This window comes from Phyllobates terribilis, unplaced genomic scaffold (assembly GCF_046119375.1).
Source record: "Phyllobates terribilis strain yellow unplaced genomic scaffold, ASM4611937v1 Scaffold_31__1_contigs__length_13893835, whole genome shotgun sequence".
Taxonomy (NCBI): domain Eukaryota; kingdom Metazoa; phylum Chordata; class Amphibia; order Anura; family Dendrobatidae; genus Phyllobates; species Phyllobates terribilis.
This window is the reverse complement of record NW_027362791.1, coordinates 7,111,329-7,119,714: the sequence shown is the minus strand read 5'-3', so window position 1 is coordinate 7,119,714 and position 8,386 is coordinate 7,111,329.

The window sequence follows — 8,386 nt, the reverse complement described above, 5'->3', positions numbered from 1 at the left end:
ATGTGTGAGGGTACGCCAGGAGAGTTCCAAATGTGTGTGGGTAGAATATATATCCCACGGGTAAAATTGAAAAAAGTTGAAAAAATTTTTTTTTCGGACTTAGTCATTTTTCCGGCGTTTATCAGACTTTCAGATAGGGGAAATGTCAGTGAGCGTTCCGATTTCAGTTCCAGAGCTATTCGCCCAACGAGTCCTTGATATTTAGTCGTTTTCAGCCAATTTTCTGGATTTTTGAAAATTTCACTTTTTTGTGAAAATATCCACTAAATGAGGGAATAATATGTGTGAGGGTACCCCAGGAGAGTTCAAAATGTGTGTGTTTAGAATATATATCCCACGGGGTAAAATTGAAAAAAGTTTTAAAAATTTTTTTTTTGGACTTTGTAATTTTTCCGGCGTTTATCAGACTTTCAGATAGGAGAAATGTCAGTGAGCATTCCGATTTCAGTTCCAGAGCGATTCGCCCAATGAGTTCTTGATATTTAGTCATTTTCAGCCAATTTTCTGGATTTTTGAAAATTTCACTTTTTTGTGAAAATATCCACTAAATGAGGGAATAATATGTGTGAGGGTACCCCAGGAGAGTTCCAAATGTGTGTGGGTAGAATATATATCCCACGGGGTAAAATTGAAAAAGGTTGAAAAAAATTTTTTTTTGGACTTAGTCATTTTTCTGGCGTTTATCAGACTTTCAGATAGGGGAAATGTCAGTGAGCATTCAGATTTCAGTTCCAGAGCGATTCGCCCAATGAGTCCTTGATATGTACTCGTTTTCAGCCAATTTTCTGGATTTTTGAAAATTTCACTTTTTTGTGAAAATATCCACTAAATGAGGGAATAATATGTGTGAGGGTAACCCAGGAGAGTTCCCAATGTGTGTGGGTAGAGTATATATCCCACGGGGTAAAATTGAAAAAAGTTGAAAATTTTTTTTTCTTGGACTAAGTCATTTTTCCGGCTTTTATCAGACTTTCAGATAGGGGATATGTCAGTGAGCGTTCCGATTTCAGTTCCAGAGCGATTCGCCCAATGAGTCCTTGATATTTAGTCGTTTTCAGCCAATTTTCTGGATTTTTGAAAATTTCACTTTTTTGTGAAAATATCCACTAAATGAGGGAATAATATGTGTGAGGGTACCCCAGGAGAATTCCAAATGTGTGTGGGTAGAATATACATCCCACGGGGGTAAAATTGAAAAAAGTTGAAAAAAAATTTTTTTGGGACTTAGTCATTTTTCCGGCGTTTATCAGACTTTCAGATAGGGGAAATGTCAGTGAGCGTTCAGATTTCAGTTTCAGAGCGATTCGCCCAATGAGTCCTTGATATTTAGTCGTTTTCAGCCAATTTTCTGGATTTTTGAAAATTTCACTTTTTTGTGAAAATATCCACTAAATGAGGGAATAATATGTGTGAGGGTACCCCAGGAGAGTTCCAAATGTGTGTGGGTAGAATATACATCCCACGGGGGTAAAATTGAAAAAAGTTGAAAAATTTTTTTTTTGGGACTTGGTCATTTTTACTGCGTTTACCAGACTTTCAGATAGGGGAAATGTCAGTGAGCATTCCGATTTCAGTTCCAGAGCGATTCGCCCAATGAGTCCTTGATATTTAGTCATTTTCAGCCAATTTTCTGGATTTTTGAAAATTTCACTTTTTTGTGAAAATATCCACTAAATGAGGGAATAATATGTGTGAGGGTACCCCAGGAGAGTTCCAAATGTGTGTGGGTAGAATATATATCCCACGGGGTAAAATTGAAAAAGGTTGAAAAAAATTTTTTTTTGGACTTAGTCATTTTTCTGGCGTTTATCAGACTTTCAGATAGGGGAAATGTCAGTGAGCATTCCGATTTCAGTTCCAGAGCTATTCGCCCAACGAGTCCTTGATATTTAGTCGTTTTCAGCCAATTTTCTGGATTTTTGAAAATTTCACTTTTTTGTGAAAATATCCACTAAATGAGGGAATAATATGTGTGAGGGTACCCCAGGAGAGTTCCAAATGTGTGTGTTTAGAATATATATCCCATGGGGTAAAATTGAAAAAAGTTTTAAAAATTTTTTTTTTGGACTTTGTAATTTTTCCGGCGTTTATCAGACTTTCAGATAGGAGAAATGTCAGTGAGCATTCCGATTTCAGTTCCAGAGCGATTCGCCCAATGAGTTCTTGATATTTTGTCATTTTCAGCCAATTTTCTGGATTTTTGAAAATTTCACTTTTTTGTGAAAATATCCACTAAATGAGGGAATAATATGTGTGAGGGTACCCCAGGAGAGTTCCAAATGTGTGTGTTTAGAATATATATCCCACGGGGTAAAATTGAAAAAAGTTTAAAAAATTTTTTTCTTGGACTTAGTTATTTTTCCGGCATTTATCAGACTTTCAGATAGGGGAAATGTCAGTGAGTGTTCTGATTTCAGTTCCAGAGCGATTCGCCCAATGAGTCCTTGATATTTAGTCGTTTTCAGCCAATTTTCTGGATTTTTGAAAATTTCACTTTTTTGCGAAAATATCCACTAAATGAGGGAATAATATGTGTGAGGGTACCCCAGGAGAGTTCCAAATGTGTGTGGGTAGAATATATATCCCACGGGGGTAAAATTGAAAAAAGTTGAAAAAAATTTTTTTTGGGACTTAGTCATTTTTCCGGCGTTTATCAGACTTTCAGATAGGGGAAATGTCAGTGAGCGTTCAGATTTCAGTTTCAGAGCGATTCGCCCAATGAGTCCTTGATATTTAGTCGTTTTCAGCCAATTTTCTGGATTTTTGAAAATTTCACTTTTTTGTGAAAATATCCACTAAATGAGGGAATAATATGTGTGAGGGTACCCCAGGAGAGTTCCAAATGTGTGTGGGTAGAATATACATCCCACGGGGGTAAAATTGAAAAAAGTTGAAAAATTTTTTCTTTGGGACTTGGTCATTTTTACTGCGTTTACCAGACTTTCAGATAGGGGAAATGTCAGTGAGCATTCCGATTTCAGTTCCAGAGCGATTCGCCCAATGAGTCCTTGATATTTAGTCATTTTCAGCCAATTTTCTGGATTTTTGAAAATTTCACTTTTTTGTGAAAATATCCACTAAATGAGGGAATAATATGTGTGAGGGTACCCCAGGAGAGTTCCAAATGTGTGTGGGTAGAATATATATCCCACGGGGTAAAATTTAAAAAGGTTGAAAAAAATTTTTTTTTGGACTTAGTCATTTTTCTGGTGTTTATCAGACTTTCAGATAGGGGAAATGTCAGTGAGCATTCAGATTTCAGTTCCAGAGCGATTCGCCCAATGAGTCCTTGATATGTACTCGTTTTCAGCCAATTTTCTGGATTTTTGAAAATTTCACTTTTTTGTGAAAATATCCACTAAATAAGTGAATAATATGTGTGAGGGTACGCCAGGAGAGTTCCAAATGTGTGTGGGTAGAATATATATCCCACGGGTAAAATTGAAAAAAGTTGAAAAAATTTTTTTTTCGGACTTAGTCATTTTTCCGGCGTTTATCAGACTTTCAGATAGGGGAAATGTCAGTGAGCGTTCCGATTTCAGTTCCAGAGCTATTCGCCCAACGAGTCCTTGATATTTAGTCGTTTTCAGCCAATTTTCTGGATTTTTGAAAATTTCACTTTTTTGTGAAAATATCCACTGAATGAGGGAATAATATGTGTGAGGGTACCCCAGGAGAGTTAAAAATGTGTGTGTTTAGAATATATATCCCACGGGGTAAAATTGAAAAAAGTTTTAAAAATTTTTTTTTTGGACTTTGTAATTTTTCCGGCGTTTATCAGACTTTCAGATAGGAGAAATGTCAGTGAGCATTCCGATTTCAGTTCCAGAGCGATTCGCCCAATGAGTTCTTGATATTTAGTCATTTTCAGCCAATTTTCTGGATTTTTGAAAATTTCACTTTTTTGTGAAAATATCCACTAAATGAGGGAATAATATGTGTGAGGGTACCCCAGGAGAGTTCCAAATGTGTGTGGGTAGAATATATATCCCACGGGGTAAAATTGAAAAAGGTTGAAAAAAATTTTTTTTTGGACTTAGTCATTTTTCTGGCGTTTATCAGACTTTCAGATAGGGGAAATGTCAGTGAGCATTCAGATTTCAGTTCCAGAGCGATTCGCCCAATGAGTCCTTGATATGTACTCGTTTTCAGCCAATTTTCTGGATTTTTGAAAATTTCACTTTTTTGTGAAAATATCCACTAAATGAGGGAATAATATGTGTGAGGGTAACCCAGGAGAGTTCCCAATGTGTGTGGGTAGAGTATATATCCCACGGGGTAAAATTGAAAAAAGTTGAAAATTTTTTTTTCTTGGACTAAGTCATTTTTCTGGCTTTTATCAGACTTTCAGATAGGGGATATGTCAGTGAGCGTTCCGATTTCAGTTCCAGAGCGATTCGCCCAATGAGTCCTTGATATTTAGTCGTTTTCAGCCAATTTTCTGGATTTTTGAAAATTTCACTTTTTTGTGAAAATATCCACTAAATGAGGGAATAATATGTGTGAGGGTACCCCAGGAGAGTTCCAAATGTGTGTGGGTAGAATATATATCCCACGGGGTAAAATTGAAAAAGGTTGAAAAAAATTTTTTTTTGGACTTAGTCATTTTTCTGGCGTTTATCAGACTTTCAGATAGGGGAAATGTCAGTGAGCATTCAGATTTCAGTTCCAGAGCGATTCGCCCAATGAGTCCTTGATATGTACTCGTTTTCAGCCAATTTTCTGGATTTTTGAAAATTTCACTTTTTTGTGAAAATATCCACTAAATGAGGGAATAATATGTGTGAGGGTACCCCAGGAGAGTTCCAAATGTGTGTGGGTAGAATATACATCCCACGGGGGTAAAATTGAAAAAAGTTGAAAAATTTTTTTTTTGGGACTTGGTCATTTTTACTGCGTTTACCAGACTTTCAGATAGGGGAAATGTCAGTGAGCATTCCGATTTCAGTTCCAGAGCGATTCGCCCAATGAGTCCTTGATATTTAGTCATTTTCAGCCAATTTTCTGGATTTTTGAAAATTTCACTTTTTTGTGAAAATATCCACTAAATGAGGGAATAATATGTGTGAGGGTACCACAGGAGAGTTCCAAATGTGTGTGGGTAGAATATATATCCCACGGGGTAAAATTGAAAAAGGTTGAAAAAAATTTTTTTTTGGACTTAGTCATTTTTCTGGCGTTTATCAGACTTTCAGATAGGGGAAATGTCAGTGAGCATTCAGATTTCAGTTCCAGAGCGATTCGCCCAATGAGTCCTTGATATGTACTCGTTTTCAGCCAATTTTCTGGATTTTTGAAAATTTCACTTTTTTGTGAAAATATCCACTAAATGAGGGAATAATATGTGTGAGGGTACCCCAGGAGAGTTCCAAATGTGTGTGGGTAGAATATACATCCCACGGGGGTAAAATTGAAAAAAGTTGAAAAAAAATTTTTTTGGGACTTAGTCATTTTTCCGGCGTTTATCAGACTTTCAGATAGGGGAAATGTCAGTGAGCGTTCAGATTTCAGTTTCAGAGCGATTCGCCCAATGAGTCCTTGATATTTAGTCGTTTTCAGCCAATTTTCTGGATTTTTGAAAATTTCACTTTTTTGTGAAAATATCCACTAAATGAGGGAATAATATGTGTGAGGGTACCCCAGGAGAGTTCCAAATGTGTGTGGGTAGAATATACATCCCACGGGGGTAAAATTGAAAAAAGTTGAAAAATTTTTTTTTTGGGACTTGGTCATTTTTACTGCGTTTACCAGACTTTCAGATAGGGGAAATGTCAGTGAGCATTCCGATTTCAGTTCCAGAGCGATTCGCCCAATGAGTCCTTGATATTTAGTCATTTTCAGCCAATTTTCTGGATTTTTGAAAATTTCACTTTTTTGTGAAAATATCCACTAAATGAGGGAATAATATGTGTGAGGGTACCCCAGGAGAGTTCCAAATGTGTGTGGGTAGAATATATATCCCACGGGGTAAAATTGAAAAAGGTTGAAAAAAATTTTTTTTTGGACTTAGTCATTTTTCTGGCGTTTATCAGACTTTCAGATAGGGGAAATGTCAGTGAGCATTCCGATTTCAGTTCTAGAGCGATTTGCCCAATGAGTCCTTGATATTTAGTCGTTTTCAGCCAATTTTCTGGATTTTTGAAAATTTCACTTTTTTGTGAAAATATCCACTAAATGAGGGGAATAATATGTGTGATGGTACCCCAGGAGAGTTCCAAATGTGTGTGGGTAGAATATATATTCCACTGGGGTAAAATTGAAAAAAGTTGAAAAAAATTTTTTTTGAGACTTAATCATTTTTCCAGCGTTTATCAGACTATCAGATAGGGGAAATGTCAGTGAGCATTCCGATTTCAGTTCCAGAGCGATTCGCCCAATGAGTCCTTGATATTTAGTCGTTTTCAGCCAATTTTCTGGATTTTTGAAAATTTCACTTTTTTGTGAAAATATCCACTAAATAAGTGAATAATATGTGTGAGGGTACGCCAGGAGAGTTCCAAATGTGTGTGGGTAGAATATATATCCCACGGGTAAAATTGAAAAAAGTTGAAAAAATTTTTTTTTCGGACTTAGTCATTTTTCCGGCGTTTATCAGACTTTCAGATAGGGGAAATGTCAGTGAGCGCTCCGATTTCAGTTCCAGAGCTATTCGCCCAACGAGTCCTTGATATTTAGTCGTTTTCAGCCAATTTTCTGGATTTTTGAAAATTTCACTTTTTTGTGAAAATATCCACTAAATGAGGGAATAATATGTGTGAGGGTACCCCAGGAGAGTTAAAAATGTGTGTGTTTAGAATATATATCCCACGGGGTAAAATTGAAAAAAGTTTTAAAAATTTTTTTTTTGGACTTTGTAATTTTTCCGGCGTTTATCAGACTTTCAGATAGGAGAAATGTCAGTGAGCATTCCGATTTCAGTTCCAGAGCGATTCGCCCAATGAGTTCTTGATATTTAGTCATTTTCAGCCAATTTTCTGGATTTTTGAAAATTTCACTTTTTTGTGAAAATATCCACTAAATGAGGGAATAATATGTGTGAGGGTACCCCAGGAGAGTTCCAAATGTGTGTGGGTAGAATATATATCCCACGGGGTAAAATTGAAAAAGGTTGAAAAAAATTTTTTTTTGGACTTAGTCATTTTTCTGGCGTTTATCAGACTTTCAGATAGGGGAAATGTCAGTGAGCATTCAGATTTCAGTTCCAGAGCGATTCGCCCAATGAGTCCTTGATATGTACTCGTTTTCAGCCAATTTTCTGGATTTTTGAAAATTTCACTTTTTTGTGAAAATATCCACTAAATGAGGGAATAATATGTGTGAGGGTACCCCAGGAGAGTTCCAAATGTGTGTGGGTAGAATATACATCCCACGGGGGTAAAATTGAAAAAAGTTGAAAAATTTTTTTTTTGGGACTTGGTCATTTTTACTGCGTTTACCAGACTTTCAGATAGGGGAAATGTCAGTGAGCATTCCGATTTCAGTTCCAGAGCGATTCGCCCAATGAGTCCTTGATATTTAGTCATTTTCAGCCAATTTTCTGGATTTTTGAAAATTTCACTTTTTTGTGAAAATATCCACTAAATGAGGGAATAATATGTGTGAGGGTACCACAGGAGAGTTCCAAATGTGTGTGGGTAGAATATATATCCCACGGGGTAAAATTGAAAAAGGTTGAAAAAAATTTTTTTTTGGACTTAGTCATTTTTCTGGCGTTTATCAGACTTTCAGATAGGGGAAATGTCAGTGAGCATTCAGATTTCAGTTCCAGAGCGATTTGCCCAATGAGTCCTTGATATGTACTCGTTTTCAGCCAATTTTCTGGATTTTTGAAAATTTCACTTTTTTGTGAAAATATCCACTAAATGAGGGGAATAATATGTGTGATGGTACCCCAGGAGAGTTCCAAATGTGTGTGGGTAGAATATATATTCCACTGGGGTAAAATTGAAAAAAGTTGAAAAAAATTTTTTTTGGGACTTAATCATTTTTCCAGCGTTTATCAGACTATCAGATAGGGGAAATGTCAGTGAGCATTCCGATTTCAGTTCCAGAGCGATTCGCCCAATGAGTCCTTGATATTTAGTCGTTTTCAGCCAATTTTCTGGATTTTTGAAAATTTCACTTTTTTGTGAAAATATCCACTAAATAAGTGAATAATATGTGTGAGGGTACGCCAGGAGAGTTCCAAATGTGTGTGGGTAGAATATATATCCCACGGGTAAAATTGAAAAAAGTTGAAAAATTTTTTTTTTCGGACTTAGTCATTTTTCCGGCGTTTATCAGACTTTCAGATAGGGGAAATGTCAGTGAGCGTTCCGATTTCAGTTCCAGAGCTATTCGCCCAACGAGTCCTTGATATTTAGTCGTTTTCAGCCAATTTTCTGGA